The 17,709-nt window shown below is 43.1% G+C and overlaps 1 protein-coding gene across 1 annotated transcript in view; it reads right to left on the reverse strand.

The window, feature by feature from the left end:
- The window catches only part of MNAT1 (MNAT1 component of CDK activating kinase), a 106,646-nt gene that overhangs the window by 80,623 nt on the left and 8,314 nt on the right, over nt 1–17,709 (reverse strand). The gene's annotated exons all lie outside the window — the stretch shown is intronic.

Here is a 17,709-nt window from a genome sequence, read left to right on the forward strand (position 1 = left end):
CTTATTTACTCTGGGCACTACCTTGCCACACAAAAAGCCCCATTTATTTTCTCAGTGTGAGGAGGGATACCAGATCCTGCCCAGAGCCTTCCAAACCCTTACCAGCATTACTGTGGAGGAACTGTTGCAATAAACCCAGCTGAACTCCAGCCCAATACAACAAAAGAAACCCAAAAGAATCCCTATACCACTTGTACCAGCGCCTGACATTGTGCACCTTTCCTTCACCTTCTGCTTTTCTACTTTTTAAATTGCATGTAAATACGTTATCTTACAGAGGCTGCACAACAATAAAAATACCCTTCTGGCTTTATTTCTTCTATCTTAATGAAGATTTCAGGATGATGCCAGCTACCAAGTCAGTTTGCATTTAAGAAAGGGAAAGTGCACTAAGAGCTTAGTTATTTTATAAGAAGTACATGGGTACGAATAAGCACAAATTTCTAGCAGAGGACAACACCTGCTGCAGTCATTTCCTATTGCCAAGAGGGGCAAGGGGTGTCTATTTATAACCCGGGCACACTGAAGCCAAGACAGTCATACACTGAGGGCTGTGCTGTGCCTTCACCAGCTCAGCATGAAATCTAAACAAGTTAAGAGAAGCAATACTGACGTGGTTGCAGATGATCTTAAACAGAACTTCCACCCTGTGGGCCCGCTCCCAACTAGACTGGTTCCAGTACACACAGAGGCAGAGCTGACTACTGCCAACCAGTTTTGCCCAGCTGCTGTTTGCGAGATTAGAAAGCACAAGATGAATGTGATTGTATCCTACAATTAAAAGAAAAATTACTGCATTTGTTTTTTTGTTAACAGAAGTAGAACTCCAGCTCTGCAATGCATCTTGCAGCTGACTGCGCTAAAGAGCAAACACTGGATTTACCTAGAGATTTTTCTGCCTTGGCATTCCTCTGGTCAGAGGAACAAATGCATTTAAATACACTTGGGCTGAGAAAAGAAAGATCAAACCTTTCAGCAAGCATAGTCTGAAAGTCAGAAGTTAGGAGGAATGAGCTCTGGCTGGTCTAGGGAGGTATTTTAACTCACTGTTAAGCAACACTAAATGAAAGAGAGAAGGGAAAGGAAGGGAAGCGAAAGGCTCTTTCTCCTTCCCACAAGCGGCCCATGCCTGCAGCAGCCCTGCACCCAACGACAGTTTCACTGTCTCCTTCATTCTGGCAGCCAGCACTGTTTGTACATCCTTCAACACAGCAACGACAGCACTTAGAAAGAAAAAGAAAAGAAAAAAAACAATAAAAAAAACTCGTCTCCTCCTTCCTATTTTTTAAGTTATAAAAAAGGGTGAGCAAAGCTCCAGAACTTGGCAAGCGGATCCAAGCGCAGGTGTTTGATTTGTTTTTATCACAGTGTTGCCTAAGGACCAACAGAACAGGGTCTCCCTGTGTGAGATGTTATGCACAGACAGTAGCACCTGAAACTACTTCACCTTTTCCCCCCCTCTCTTCCCCAAATCAAAGACATTTCAAGTTTACGCAGGACCCAGCGAGGGAAAACACCCCTCCTTGCACAAGCACTCCATCCAAGTGCTTTTCAGAGCCTGCCCAAACTGGGAGCAGTGCTCCTAAGGCTAGAAAGCTGCTTTCCTATAAAAATTAAGTTTGTTTTTAAAAAAATTGACAAAAAAGAAAAAGGTGAGTGCAAACCCCACAAGGGGAATCCCGTATCAGGTGATCGAGTTCTTTATCGCTCACACATATCCATGCTTATATTCATTCCTTTTGAACACATCCGTGTTTATATGGGTCAGGATTGGACTTAGCCGAGCCCTGCCTCCTCTCCACCTTCCCATAGGTTTAATGCACCCATTCAGATCCAAACTCAGTCCCAAGCAGTGCTGCCTGTGCCCCAGTGACAGAAGCATGATGGGTCCAACACCTCCTTCTCACTCCTGGAGGAGAAAAGCCATCTCTGGAACTCCAGGCAAGTGAGCCCCTCCTCCTCATCTCGTGGAAAAGCAAAGTATCCACGAGAGGATACTAAATAGCAGTAGACCAGACGTTGCTTTGCTCTGTATTTGTCTTCCCTTTCATCCCCATGAAGGCATGGCTCAGCCTAAGCAGTCTGCAGCAATGCACATTTTTGAGGACAGCGAGCAATAAAGCAGCTCGGTGGTTTGGCAGCACGGCTGCACAAAGCACAGCACGCCTTACACACACCTCGGTGTTCAAGGGCTTCGGGATCATACTAAAGAATGCTTTAAATACACTGCAGAAAAAGAGGAGTTCCTCCAACACACTTTGTGCAGGGAGGATGCGAGGTGAGCAGTGAATCCCCTGGCACATCCCAACAGACAAGGATGGCTCAACACAAGTGCATTGCTGGATGGCTCAACACAAGTGCATTGCTGGATGGCTCAACACAAGTGCAGCTCCACAGCACTGCTTATTTTCCGAGCTTGGCTGGCAAGAGAGCAAACAAAACAGAATAAAGGAAGAGCCATTCTCACAGGCCGAGCACTACATACCCCTTCCTTCTATACTTTAGATTCTGCTGAGCAGAGCACAGATTTTCAGGACTTTGATACGCAGCCATTAATCGGTTCAGAATAAAAGAAATCTTTTATTGCTGTTGATTGGGAATATTAAGGAATGAGTTACTAACCTTCTTCACAAGGGCTATTTTTAGTAGATAGGCTCGTTAAACAGAACCGGGTATTCCGAATCTCGAAGACCCTCTTTTTCAGCTTTTATAACCAAGATGTTTCTGTAATTTAAACTAACAGGCAAAACAAACCATCCCCTCTACTATGGAAAAGTTTAGATTAAAAACATAATGATACAGTCTTCTATACGGAGCCAAGACTTGAACTCCAAACAAACTGAATGGAAAGTATCAGCAAAAAAAAAAAAAAAAGATGTGTTTTCACTTGTTCCTCCATTCTGATGTCAGATGGAAATTTACTTACAGAAACTGAATGATCCTTGATTTATGGACAGGGAGCATTACAAACAAACAGGAAAACACACACACAGAAAGCTTACAGAGTGACATTGAGGCTTCCAAGAACATTCGCAGGCTTTTTGTTCAGCTCAGATGAGCCTATTTCGAGTCTCCCAAGGACATAAGACACAATGTGGAGCATGCAGCCATCAGACCTGTTTGTTTCACAACTACATTTAGCAAGTGCTCAGAACCCGCAGTGGTTTCTACCACATAGCCAAGAGCTCATCTACTATTTGCAATTGGCCATTGCAGGTTTGTTTTCCAAAGCCAGGCTGATGGACTACGAGGTGCATCCTAGAAGGCAGCTTCTTCCTGGAGTCTGCAGCAATGATGAGCTCTCATTGATCCAAGCAGCTCTGGGATCCAAATGAAAGCAATTAGTTTGTTGAATGCTACATTACACAGGTTAGGGATCAAAAAACAGAGAAAAGAGAAAGAAGCATGACTGCAGTGGCACACGTGAGAGAGAGCTCATTATGGCCGTAAGACACCTCAGGTTATGCAGAGAAATCACAGTTCCATCCACCAAGAGATGAGAATGTAACACTTCATGAGCTCTATTCAGTTGCCTGCAGCCCCCCTCTGCTCAGCCCTCAGTAACATACACTGCAAGACTGAACTTCAGAAACCACTTCCAACTTCTTTTTCCCCCCCCCACAAAAACACTGAGACCCCAGAGAGCTGATCTCAACCACTCCATCTTAACCCCTCTTGTAAATGACAAAGCATAACCCAAAAAAAGGCTCTGGTACTCAGTGTATATCTGTATTATGTCAGTTCTCAGCATCATCTGCCAAGCATACCATCTTTCTTTTAGACTATTTATATCTTCAGGGAAAAGGATGCACGCACAGACTTTTGTTTCATTTTTTGTCCTGCCAGACGAGTTCGACTCCATATTGCACAAAGAAGGAGGTGAAATGAACCCAGGAACCTCAAAAATTCAGAAGGCACTCAGCCCCATTTAACCCTATTTTCCAGACACCCAGACACATGCCTGGGTCATTCTGCAAACACAACAGCCCAGCTCATCCCACCTGCACTTACCAGAAAGCAGACCAGGTTGCGGTTGAACTATAGCCCTGAATGAATGGCATTGAAAACAAAAAAAAAGATATCGTGCATGAATTAATGATAAACAGAAACACTTCCACCAGCCATTGTGTTTCAACATCTCCATTACAAAACCATTTCAAGTGGCTTGGACCTGATAAGGGAGTTTTGCAGCAAACTGAAACTTGACTAACTCAGAACATGAGACTTTTTATGGGGGGAAGAGGGGGCCTCAAGCACATAGAAAATATTTCCACTGATGTTTAAATAAAAGTAGTTCTTCATGAGATACTGCTGCATAATCAGTTAAGCACACAATAATGAAAACCTATCTCATGGCACATTTATCTCAATTGAGTCGAGATGACAAGCCAATACTTGAAAGGCCAATTCTTGACAATTCACAAGCAGCTGCGTGGCATTGAGAAAGAAATGTTTTCACAATGACTAGGCATACCAAAATCGATAGAGGATTTACCCAATGTACCAGAATAACGACTTCAAATCCATTACAGTCGACTGGGCAAACACATGCACTAAAATAATAATTCAACTATGTCAATAACCCTTTTCTTCTGTTTTATTCTCTTTCAGTAAGAACTTTTGCAAGTTTTTCAGGTTCTCAATAAACATCAGGCTCGGTTGCTTCCAGGATTAGGAGCTGCCCACAGAACACCTGACCCTAAGACACGATTATGAAATCCTCCACATCTGCCTTAAACCTACAAGCAACACACGTGAGGTCCAGCTCAATGCACCCCTTGGCTCATGGCACCCAGGACAAACATGCTCATCGTTGCCCAGTTCAGACCCTCACACCAAGCTCCATACAAGACAAGCTGCCCCACACACATCAGTGCCATGGGAGGAACTCCTGTGCTGCCATAGACAGGCCTTGCTGCCTCACTCACATTGGATTATGGAACACCTGCAAATATCAGAAATCTCACGTGAAAAACTAGAACACAAAAAATAAACACTTTAGGGACTCAAGTTAGTAACAACAAACATTTTGCTTGAGTGAAAACCAACCTACCTTTTGTTCTGCCCTTGCAATGCAATTTATACTGCATGTGGAAGCAAGACAAGGAAATAAGGCTGTACAGTAGAAAGTGGAGAAAAAAAACTTAAGTGGTATTAAAGGTATGATGTGATATTCTGACCACAATACTGAGGGCTTGTCGTAAGACACTCCCATGTTTCATGTCTAACCTCAGACAGTAAGAAGATAAAGTTGATAAAACACACATCCACAAGAGAACCAGGCACACGCCCAAGGTTTTCCATTAAAACAACAGTGTTCTGGGGTCTCAACGGGAAGCATTTTAAAAACCATCTCACAAGCAAGACTTCTCAAAATGAAAACCTTCACCAATCTCTTGCAGCCATACCTGATGAATGCTTGCACATGTTGGCTCCTCTCTCTTGGCCTTTGGGAGGAACCAAGCCAAACTTCTGCCAAAAGCACTGACTTGTATTTCACCCTTAGCATAAAAACTACAGTCTGGTTTCCTTGAACTATTCAAACACAGTGATTTACCGTGGACACATGTACTTTAAAACAGCTAAACAGAACAGTCTATTGCAACAACAAAGACAACTTCCATGGTCCTGACAGCACTGAGTACACTGGTGGCGCTCAATGAGCAGCATATAAGGAAGAATCATTAGGTTTGCTTGGCTTGAAAGTCACAGCAGATTGTGCTTTCAAAGTGCTCTGTGTTAGCTCCTGTTTTATGATAGAAAACAATCAACTATTTCCTTTTAGATAAGTAGTTTTAGATAGCTTCATTCATTGCTGCCAAAAACTAGTGACCAAATAAGTTATGAGACACCAACTCCCGTTCCAGTGAGCAGCAAATGTCTTCACAAGCTCAATTTTGTATGTTCAGCACAGGAAAACAACAATTGCATTTGCTCATGTTGTGCCAGCAGCAGTTCCAAAGAAGCTGTTCATCTCCCTTCACCCTGCTGTACAATGTCCTTCCCCTGCTGCCATCTCCCACAGGCCAGAAACAAACACTTGTGCAGCCACACGGTTATTTGCTGGTTTTTTTTTTCCTGTCACACAAACTCACCCATTTGGTTCACCACATAGCTCACAAATGCTTATGCCAGCACATAGCAAAGGGCAAAGTGAACACAGGAATGAGCATTGAGGGTGAGAACACTTAAGTAGGATGTTGCCAAATATAAAATCAAAGTCAGAGCAATAAGTATATCGCACTATGCCATGGAGGTCTCAAAAGGCAGACACAATTCAGAATCATTCCTTAGGGAGGCTGAAGCTGGAAGGGGAGCTGTGTTCAGCATCAGAGGATGCTGGTGCTCAGAAGAATGGTGAAGCACTGTATGAGTAATGCCACATACCTCAATAGCTTGGCAAATCCTGTCTCCAAGCAGAACAAGAAGAACCCATGAGCAAGCTCCAGGCCCCAACAAGTTCAGCAGCCAGACTTCCTGCAGACAGGTCAGGGCATCCCACAAACAGCATTCACAGGCAGCCTGCACCACTCTATTTACACACTGGTGGTACTGACAACCATGGATCCCTTGACTGAGGCCATGCTTGGAACACAAGCATCCTTCTTTACTTGAGGGCACCCTCTGCTGCTTCATCAGTATCTCTCCTGAGATGTCTCAGTGCAGTTACCAAAAGCAATACAAGAAGAACAGACAGGATAGAAGATAAAGGATAGCAACTATTTATCAGAACTGATACAAATGAAAGACCCAGAACCCCTATCATTCTATTGCAAAATATCTTTAACAAAACATGCAAGGTTACTTTGCAAGCAAGTGCTTCCACAAGAGAAACAGAAGGTAAAAATTGCAATGGAGTTTAGTAAGCTCATGAGTAAGACTTTATGGCCCAGTTGTCTTTTAGAGACAATCTGAATTAGTAATCAAGAAGAGGTCATCCAGTCCTATCTACGGTCCTAGCTGCTTGTTCTAGTTCTGTTTTTAAAGCAACAGCACATGAAACAGATGTTCCAGCATCTGCTCTTAACAGAAATAACTCCTAGCTGTCAAACTGAAGCACCCTTTCTTAAATTACACAGATTAATATTCTCCCATCAATAACCAAATAATTTATCTTATCTGGCATAAAACATGATATGTGAATGTCTCAGGTCCAAATTTGATTCACTTGGGTCACCTGGAAAAGGAGAGAGGGTAAAATCATACCATTCTGTTTGTTTTACCTTAGCAACTGATGAAACAGCACCAAAGAAAAAGAGAGAGCAAGCATTCTTAGCTTGTTTTGTTTCAGATGGTACATGCAATTTAATACAAAAATAACAGATACATTTTCAAGCATGTTAAAAAAAAAATCTGTAAGCACATATACATTAGCTGATGCTTTTGTACACTTTGCACTGTGACATGTCTCAGAAGTAAAATAAGTTTAGATGGATGGTTTCTGTGCAGCAAAAGTGGTGGCCATGCCTCAACAGCTCATCATTCCCTCCCCTTCATTAATCCTACCTGGACTTAGTGAACAAACCACATCTCAAGACTGCTGCCACTTGGTGAGACAGGCCAAAGATACCAGCAGCTTTTCAACAGTAAGGATTCAGGTCTGCCAGGTAAGCGTAGGTAACTTAATCCCAATTCTCTACTGGAATTCCAATTGATTGGGCCATTCTTAATTGCCTGACCTACAGCACTGCTCAGAGTGGCTTGCTAAAGCTTTCTTGCTTTGTGAAAGAATGCGAGAGAAGGAAGGAATGACCTTTGCACAGTCAAAGAGCTGACAGAGCTGAGCCTAAATTACAGTTAACATTGAGAGTTATAGAAAAACTCATTAAAGGAAAATAAAACAGACCAACATTTTATTGCCATCTCACATCCACACCGAGATGCGATCCTTGAAAGGCTTGGGTGAGTATCTTCTGAAGTGAAAGATCAGCAATAGGAAGAGTGACAAAGAGTGAAAGGTTTGGGTAATTCCATTTCTGAAAACAGATAAAAATACAAGATGAAATGGCTGACTTGTCGAATACAAATCATTAAAGAAAAGATCTAACAAGTAATGCACAGCTTGCTGAACAAGTTCACTTCACAATAACCACACACAGACAGGGCTGGAAGGGCCCATGGGGTCATTCCCTGCACTTCCACTCAGTATTTGATACCTGCACATCTGCTCCACACGGCACAGGCACATTGAACTTCCAGGTTTACCTCTACTTTCTGTAACCAAACAGATTTTATTCTAAAAATAAAAAAAAATAATGCTTTTCTTATCTCACCAGTCTCCATTTTCTTCTGCATACACGCAAAGGAGGATCCTTCAGAAAACCCCAGTAGTAGCAATTCAAACACCTCCCCCTCCCTCCCTCCTCTCATTTGGGAATCTCCGACTTCCTACCAATTTTTAAGGGTCATTCCTCACTTCATTTTCACATAATCCCTAAACAACCATTATCACATCTTTACTCAGCATGAGATAAAATATAGACTGTGCTTCATAAACAGTGGAGACCTTAAGATTACATTCTTAGTGGGACACGGCATGATAAATATTTCAGGGATGTCTTGAAACACCCTACGATATGCAATGTACAAATACAGCGTTATATAATATATATAATATATAATGTGTGAAACAATGTCAAAAATAAACGTTCTGAGGTTATTCTGTTTTTAAATAGAGACAAAAGAGCAAAGCTTTCCCCTCATGCAGGCCACCAAGCGGGTCAGTCTGCAACTTCCCTTTTAGGGGTGGCACAGATCCTGACTTATTAAAGCCAACTAAGAGACACTTCTTCACATTGCAAACATTATCATTTAAAATACTTTCTTTTTTTTTCCTCCAAAAAGCAGATATTTTTCCCTGATGCTTAAAAACAAACAGCAATTGCTATTTTAATGCATTAACCAAGTTGGTTAACGTGTTACTCAAAACTTTCTGAAAGCAAGAAATGTGGTCATATCCAGCGCAGCTCTTCATAGAGTAAGGTATTAAATAAAACAAAGAGGACACGTGCCAGGCCTTCATTAGCTACACTGGCATCTCAAGCATTTCCTAAAGATTGTAGGGGACAAAAACCCAGCCCTGTTCTGTAAAGCTGGAGGTATCTTCAAAGGTTATCAAACACGACAAATAAGCAAATATTTTACTCACCAAAGAGCTAAGACAAATTCTTCTCCCAAAGTTACAGCACATCTCAAACTATTTCATCTATTTAATCACGATGAAGATTTGTGCTATATATTCTATTCCCTTTAGTGGCAGAGAAAAATCAGCACGATGCATTATAGTCCATCTGCAATGGATGCAAGCACTCAGACAAGAGACAACCCAGGACACGGGCAGGGCAGCACACAGCTGCATCCCCACACACACATTTGCCAGCTTTTCACATTCTAATTTTTGTCCAAAACTTTGAAGTTTTGAGAAATATCCACAAATCTGTTCTTCTTCACACGGAGTTGGAGCATAGAACTGTTGGGTGGTTGCATGGCTCACAGCCAACCCACAGCCATCGTTATCTGAGCCACAGGGCTCTGCACCCCACAGGTCCCACTGATTGAGTACAGGGCTGTCAAAAATACATAAGGAAACAAATACCCCAAGACACAGATGATCAGTTCTAGACAATACCTGAGCTTATCTGTTTTACCCAAACATCAGCTGCGAAGCACTCAACAATGCCCCAGATTTTCTCATAAACACCACAGTGCTCACAATTACAGAGATCCCTGCACCTATTCAAAAGAGGTGCTGTATTGGGATCACAACAGCCTCGTTAAAAACACTGTTACTAATTGGAGAAACAGCCGCTACCATTTTCCTTATCCATATCAACTGCACACAATAAACGCTTGATACTATCTAGCACTGCTGAAAGCAGTCAAATTAAAACTAATCAGGAGAATATAGCCTTGAGCACATATCCCTAGAATGACTGGAAGCCTTTGAACGCACGATTTTAAGGTTTTCAAATGCTCCCAGCCACATTTGAATAGTAAGTCATTTACTAAGCAAATCTGGGATTCTGCAGACCCAGCCCTCTAAATTGTGATCAACAGGTTGAGGGTCCAGTAAAGAAACCTCCAAACACAAAGACAGGATGCTCAGAAATGACAGGTCTCACCAGTTTCTAACACTGTGGAGGGGCTCACTCCAAAAACGGGCCAGAGCAAACTGTGCACATAAAGCACTTATGCACAAGTCTGAATTGTTGGGCTCAATCGTGAGAACTTTAAGCACAATTTGCCACTGATGTCCAACAGGGACATCCTGGGCAAACAAGGCTTCTTTAGGACTGGTTTTTAGTCTTTTAACTGAGGTTGTCTCTCCACACAAACCTCCATCCTCCCCAAACCCAGAATCACAAGCTTAGCACTGCGGCACTCTCCATCTAACCCCACTTCCACAAAGGACACAGCCAAGTTTACCAGTCACAAATCAAAAGGAATCCAGATGTGAGGAAAACAAAGGCTGCCTGTAGATCCCAAAGCTCACACAGAGGCTGTGCAGACCCCAAGAAGCCAGAACCCAGTACAAGAGCTGCAGTAGGTGACTATGGGGATATTGCACAGCAGCTGAATCTGAAGAGCAGCTACATGCAGATGTTGTGTTACTGTTACGTTACTGTTCAACCCCAGGCTGGATGGCTTTCTTGGAGAACCTTGTAAAACAAGTTTGGTGGCACTCAGAGCAGCATGACTTGAATCTGACATACAGAGTTAACCAGTTGAACAAAACACCCCTGTAAAAAAAAATATATATACATGTAAATGAATTCAATGGTCCTACAGAGTACATAACTGGCCCTTCTTTTTCCCCTTGCAAGGAGGCCCCTACATGTCACCTCATGCTTCACACTACATCAGCACCAATCCTGGCACGCTGAGTCTTCAAAACCACCTTATATTAAAAATAGAACGCATGACTCAGGTGGTTTCAGGATGGATACGCTTACACACAAAAAAATAACCCGCAAAAATATCACCTCTAAATAGCAGTTTATACAATAGTCGGCAAAACTGCCAAAGAGTTGGCTGCAAAACTTCCAAATGATGGAACTGAGGCACACCATGTGTTCTGTAAGAGAAAAAGAGCTATTAAAATACAGGGCAGGGGGAACTTCTAGTTGAGCTTCTCAGTCTGCCATCGTACAGACACAGTCACAAACTGTTACCAAGACTCAATGGGTGGAATTAAGTCTCACACAATTTCTCATAAGTTTTAAATGATAAAGAGTTAAAGCTGTGGGAACGTACATAATAAAGGTAGCTTGGAGTGTAATGCGGGCTAATTGCATTAAGAGTGAACGCACTAATAAGATAATGGCATGTTATGGTTCTGCTGGCGAGGCAGGAATTTCTCAGTGAGGGCACAAACAGCCCCAAGTGCCAGCAGCACCTGCACAGTGCCCCCACCCACACAGCAACCAGCTGACACTAAGGACAAACTGCTCCTGCAGCAGCACTCTATAGCAAAACCAGGTGCAAGTGGAGCTCAGCGGTCCACGAAATGGCCAAACCAAAAGTTGTCTTTTGTTTTTGACAATATACAGTTAAGTCACTTTTTCCATCCCCGGGGTACCCATTCAAGAAGCATGTTAAAGCTCAATACGTCACTATTGGCTGCACAACAGTTTACAGCCTATACACACGTTTTAAGTTTCTCAGACACAACATGTCAGAAGTTGACTATAATCAGATCTATTTTACTACTAAAAAAGAAATCTGGTCTAATCCTTCAGGCAACTGCTGGAGAGGAGAGCTTGCCTCATAGCCCCACTGGGAACAGAGGAGGCCAAGGGAGGAGGGGAAGCAAAACGTCAACCTCTGGTGGGCTTCAAGCTTTTGGATTCCACTCCATGCTCCTCATCTGAACAGTCCCACAGGTACATCAGTGCTTAAAATCAGACTTCATTAGCGTTCACAAACTCAAGCCCCACAAGACAACGGCCTACAGAGAGCAAGCACAAACATCCACATCACACAGAAAGGAGAAGAGAAAAATCAAGAAACAGATTCAAACACCTGAGAAGATTCTTATTAGATGGACTGAGCAATTTCTATGTAACTGTGGAGTTTTTGTTTTCCTTAGGGAGGCAGTGTGGAATTAGGGCTGCCCAACATTCCTTTCTGCAAGCAGCCCTAGCAGCAAGGCTATACTTAAACCAAACATGGGGGGAACTGATCAAGAACTGCTTTTCACTTGTTCTTTGCTGCAGACATAAATATTCGAGTCCTATTCAAAAAGAAAGGCTATAAATGAATAATATATATTAAAGGGAAACATAAGCACAGCTTCATAGAAGTGGGAGCCTAAACTCAGCACAACAGGCTATGACTCTGTTCTACTTAGTAATACCAGCGAGGGACTTTCTACCACTGAGGAAACAAGGAAACAAACAGAAAAACACCACTGCTTCCTGTGCTGCAGGAATTAGTTATCAACTATTAGAGCAGAAACAAGCAAAAGAACCTCACTGTCCAAAGGGATGCCTGAGGACGTGGAGCCTGCATTCCGTGTCCTAAAGGTACAGCTATAGATATCTGTAGTTTTGGTTTCTACTTTTGGGACTTTGCTCGTCCTGTCTGAAGATCACCCTGCTCCAAAGGTCTGCAGCTCTCACAGACTGCTGATGCCACCTGGGGAAAATGCGTCATGCCGGTCACTGCCAGAGCACCAAAGAAAACAGGTTAGAAGACAAAAGCCTTCCTCAGCTCCAAGGAGTGTTTACCAATGTGATGAATGCCAGTGTGTGTCCTAGCATGCCAGCTTGAAAATAAGTCGAGCACCTGGACCTCCACACAAAAGGCTGACTCACCTGTATGGCATCTATTATCCTTTGCAGAGACCCCAAGTTTAGCACTCCAGGGACACAAAGTACTTTCAGGAAGCTAAAGGCAGAGTGACTTTCCCTCGTCCTTCTCTGCACCTGCACACAGCAGGTAAGAGCTGTGGGACTGCTTCCCAACCACAGGCAGCAATGACTTGCACATATACAAAGCACTCCTGGGATCCATCCCTACTTTACTCTAAGAATGGAAAGAAAAAAAGCACAGAGATTTAAGAACCACAGATGCAATCACCTAATCTCAGTGTTAACCCCATCCCACCTTGCCACTCCACTGAGAAAAGAACGCACGTAAGAGAGCAAGCACTTCAGTGTGGATAGCACAGCACACAAACACCTCATTCACCCTACTGACAACACCAGGAGACCAACGTAAAACAAATCCCTCTGCTCCAGCTTTGAAGGGGCTACGAAGAGACTTGAAAATTCTCACCACACTTCCAAGGGAGAAGTTGCATCCTCCCCAGCACAGCTCTTTTCAAACTGCGGCACTTCCAGTAATCCACAAATGATCCTTTCATTCTCAGGAACATAAGCTTTACACAATACAAAGAGATGGTTGCTTGTGATTTGTTTAAGCCAAATCCAAATCCAAGCTACGCAGCGTTCGAGCAAAAGAAAAATGGAGCCTCTGCATGCTCAGGCTGTCAACTAAAGCAAACACATTAACCCTCACAGAACGCAAAGGGGAAATGGTGTGGGATCATCCAACATCCAGGGTTTTGGGGAATAGTTGCCACATACCTACACCTGACGTTGAACAAATACTACCAGCACTGCTGATCTCCTGGTGCTGTGCTGAAACCATCATCAAGGAGGTATATGAGCACTGCGTGCAGATTTCTTAGTTATTTTTACCAGCATCGCATGTAGCTACAATTGCAAGCTATGGCCTAGTCCTACAGTAGCCCATCCTTCCTTCAAATCTAGGCTACTCTGGCTTCCCAGCCCTCATTCACATCCTCAGGCTTGTATTTGGTTGCCTGGGAGCAGCACAAGGAGCTAATCCAGTTGAAAACCATTAAATGGATCACAGCTCCACACTGGCTCACCTTTCAATGCCAAAAAAACAAGGGGTAGGAACATGTGGGAGGACAAACATGCAACAATGGGGATATCAGAACTTCAATGAGTCGGATTTACCAAGATGACTCAACTGGAAGTCACTGCTCACGTGTCCAGCAATTTTTATTACTTTTTATTACTTTTTACCAAACTGAAATCTATGAAATGTGACTCTTAAGACAAACTCCTAATTTACTGCTATCAATTTACCTTCAATAAACTGTGTTAAGTAGATGATTCCACAGAGAAGCGACCATCAGAAAAGATGCACGCTTTTCAGGGGTGAAAATAAATAGTGATCAGGAAAGTAACTGCTATGTAAGGAATCTCACTGCTCCTATGGGTGTTCAAACACCTGATGAACTGAGCCCATCTTCAGGAACACCAGCCTTGCTACACAGCTGTCACCTGCCCCACTGCTCTCATCTGTAAGGCCAGGAAACAAGAACATTCATTAGAAATTTGTACTTTTTCATTATCCATCACAAATTCAGTAAATATACCAATCAGTATCTAGTGGAAATGTCTATCATTGATACATGTCTGACACTGCCCAGCAGCTCCGTAAAATACCTGGAGTAGGCTGGAACAGAAAGTTTACTTCCCTATTCAGGATACATCAGATCCCCCATATCAGATCTCTTCTATTAAGGCAAGAGTCTCTGAAAGCCTGAAAAAACAGGTAGAGTAGGATTCAGAAGGTTAAAAAAAATCCCCATTCTTGTTGGGATCCACTCTAGGGACCAGGAAACAATCAGAGCCGGGTCTTGCAGAGACCACAGGCTGTGCTGCATTGCTCAACTTCCCCTGGCAAAGACTTGCATTGCAGCAGGACAAGGCTGGCCGGGGAGGCAGAAGCCTGGCCACTCCTGCCCTGTCCCCACTGCCTGGGGGTGACAGCCACAAGGCTCCCTGATGCCTGTGCTGGTGGCAGGCAATGAGCAGCACAAGGCAGGGATGGTGCCACAGCTTCTCTCAATCCTTATCAACAGGGATAAAAGAAAATTCTGGGGCTGCTACATCTACCTGAAAGAACATCCACACAGTATGTTTGACAGACATCAGGGTGTTCCATTTGTGATGCTGTTAAAATGTGCATAAAATATTGGATTAAGAAAATAAACACTGGAAATCATCCCAACTAACCCTGATAGTGTAATGTATCAAGTAAACTAAGGCAAGAAATTTAGAACGGCCAAAAGCAAACAGGATACAAACATGTAATGCATGCATAAATTTATTGAGGCAATAAAATAACTCCAATTTCTTTTAAATATATATATTAAATACAAAATTGCATATTGCTGAGGACGAGGGTAGAGCAGAAGCTACTGCCTGCACCTCCTGTTGTGTTATTACAAGGCAATAATGTGCGTAGTAGCAAATGTTTCTGGTTATTATATTTTATGTTTCTATACTCGATGGCACTGTATTATATATGGCCTTTTTCTGCAATTAACCTCCAAAACAAATTAAATATTAATGGCTAAATGCCAATTATGATTTTGAGAAACAATAAAAGGATCATAAATAACGCAGATAGAACAGTGAAGCATTTTCACATGATCAAAACAGTGTTTTAGCATTGAAGTTTTTCCCATTCTAATGGGAAATGGAACCGTGCACTCACAGGTGTGGTTACTGCACACGATCTGCAGAGCAACACCACCTTTTCAGCAGCTCTACCCTTGGTAAAAGCGAGCACAAGGAGCCGTGGTGCTCCTCCATCCAAACCGAGCAGCACAACAAGATCTGATGCTTCACAGCAACCCTTCATTTGACGCTGTGCAGAGTACAGCAGGATCCTTTCACAGCTATTCCTAGACTGTTTCCATCTTCTGCAATTCATTGTACACAATTCTATATTTCACTCAGTAGTACCAGCTCTGCCACATATATGAAGAACTTTCCCACTATTGTACTTTTTAACTAAGGAACTAACCTTAGGCTTGCGAAGGGAGGGGGAAGAAAAAAGCCACAAAGCAGAAATACTTTGAAATATCACTCAGGCAACAGCCTCATTGCTTTAAGGTCACTGCTTCTGTTTCCCAAGTCTGATTTTTATGAACAAAATAGAGGTCTGAAACAAACCATTTAAACCAGCTTCCAAATGTAGTCCAAAGCTGATTTAAATAGCAGCTGCTTGATGCTGAGATGCACAGCTCCTCCCACGCCAGCCATCAATGGCTACTTTACAAATCGTAAATGACACGGGACACGTTGTTCACAAACAAATCAGATTTATGGTTATATTCAGTTGTTCCTGTTACCTGAAATTAGAAATTGAAGCTCATTAAAAATGAATACGTTTCAGAGAAAGTAGAGGCACTGCACTATATTGATGAAAGCTTCATTAAATTTTCAATGATAAAGCTGCTTCTGTATCTGCCAAGGAAGGACGTGTGGTAGAAAAGCATCGGTTGGGGCAACTCGCCTTCAGGCAACTTTGCATCTTTCCCCATCACAAAAACCCACATCAGAATAAAATACTGAACTAATTAAGTGTAATAGAAAGTGGTGGAGGTCCATTACATTCAATGAATGATTACTTCATGATACATTCGCCGATTATATCATTGAAGCTCTAGAAGGAGAGAACCAGGTGAACTCTGGAAATGGGATCCAACTGATCCAGCTCCAGGCTGTGCAGGTTCTTGTTTAATGATGCAGTTATCTCTGAACTACCCACTTAGAGACATACCGTGAGCTTTGGAAATCAGATCTTACTTGCGCAAGTAGAAACACAAAGCTGCATTGCATTCATAAGTACAGCCTTATTGTTTCTGCCAGACTGAAGCAAAGAAAAAAGCCAACCTGTGACAGAGCATGAATAGGTCAGACCATGTCTAAATTATGATTCTCTCACGCCAGACAATTAAAATCTCTGTATGTAAACCACCCATAACCAAGCTGCATGGAAGAATGCAGAATGAAACTGCAGAAGAGAAAATCCCAGCGGTCTGATCCCTCTGGTGGTCACGCATGCTGATAGAAACACACTCCATCCCTTCCCACCGTTACCCCTTCCCATAAGGAAGGCAGGCTGGGGCTGCTCCCTTCTCCATCCATCAGCCTGCTCCAGCCCAGGCAGGCAGTGGCTGAAGGCCTCGTGCCACGTCACTTCTGCACAGTGTAAGGCCTGAGCGCTGCCTTTTTCCCCTTCAAGCTCTGGGCTCGCCTGCCAGGAGCTGAGCTGTAGGGCTGCTCTTTTCAGCTTGCCAGGACTGCCACCTCTTTCAGCCCTCAACCAACGTGCACGCAGACAACATCATTTTATCCTTGTTTATTCTCCCCATTCAAACCCTGCTTCAACAAGTTTACATTTTTTCCTTCCCCTCCAGTTTTCCTTGGCTTGCAGCGGGAACATTTAACAACTGACCTCCTCAAAAGTCACCATGAGGCACTATTATCCTCACATCACCAGATAAGGAAATTAAGCCAATATAACACCTGAAGCATGCCCAAATTGCACATTCCTGATTTGAGAGTGATTAGCATTAGCGCTCTGTAGGATTTCCTCTACTCAAATGGCAGCTCCTGGGGAGTGCAGGAGCATTTCTGCAGGCTGTACTACAGCAGGAGAGCCCTGGAGAAACAAACCTGGCAGCCCCAGGTCTTCACAAAGCACCCCTCAAATGCTGGGTGCTGCCTCAACCCCAAAAGGGGTTGGCTTCTTCCCTCGTGTAATCGATGATAGAACTAGAGGGAATGGTTTTAAGCTGCGCCAGAGGAGATTCAGGCTGAACATTAGGAAGTATTACATCTCGAAAAGGGTAGTCAGGCATTGAAATGCACTGCC

The sequence above is a fragment of the Coturnix japonica genome, chromosome 5 (assembly GCF_001577835.2).
Source record: "Coturnix japonica isolate 7356 chromosome 5, Coturnix japonica 2.1, whole genome shotgun sequence".
Classification (NCBI taxonomy): Eukaryota; Metazoa; Chordata; class Aves; order Galliformes; family Phasianidae; genus Coturnix; species Coturnix japonica.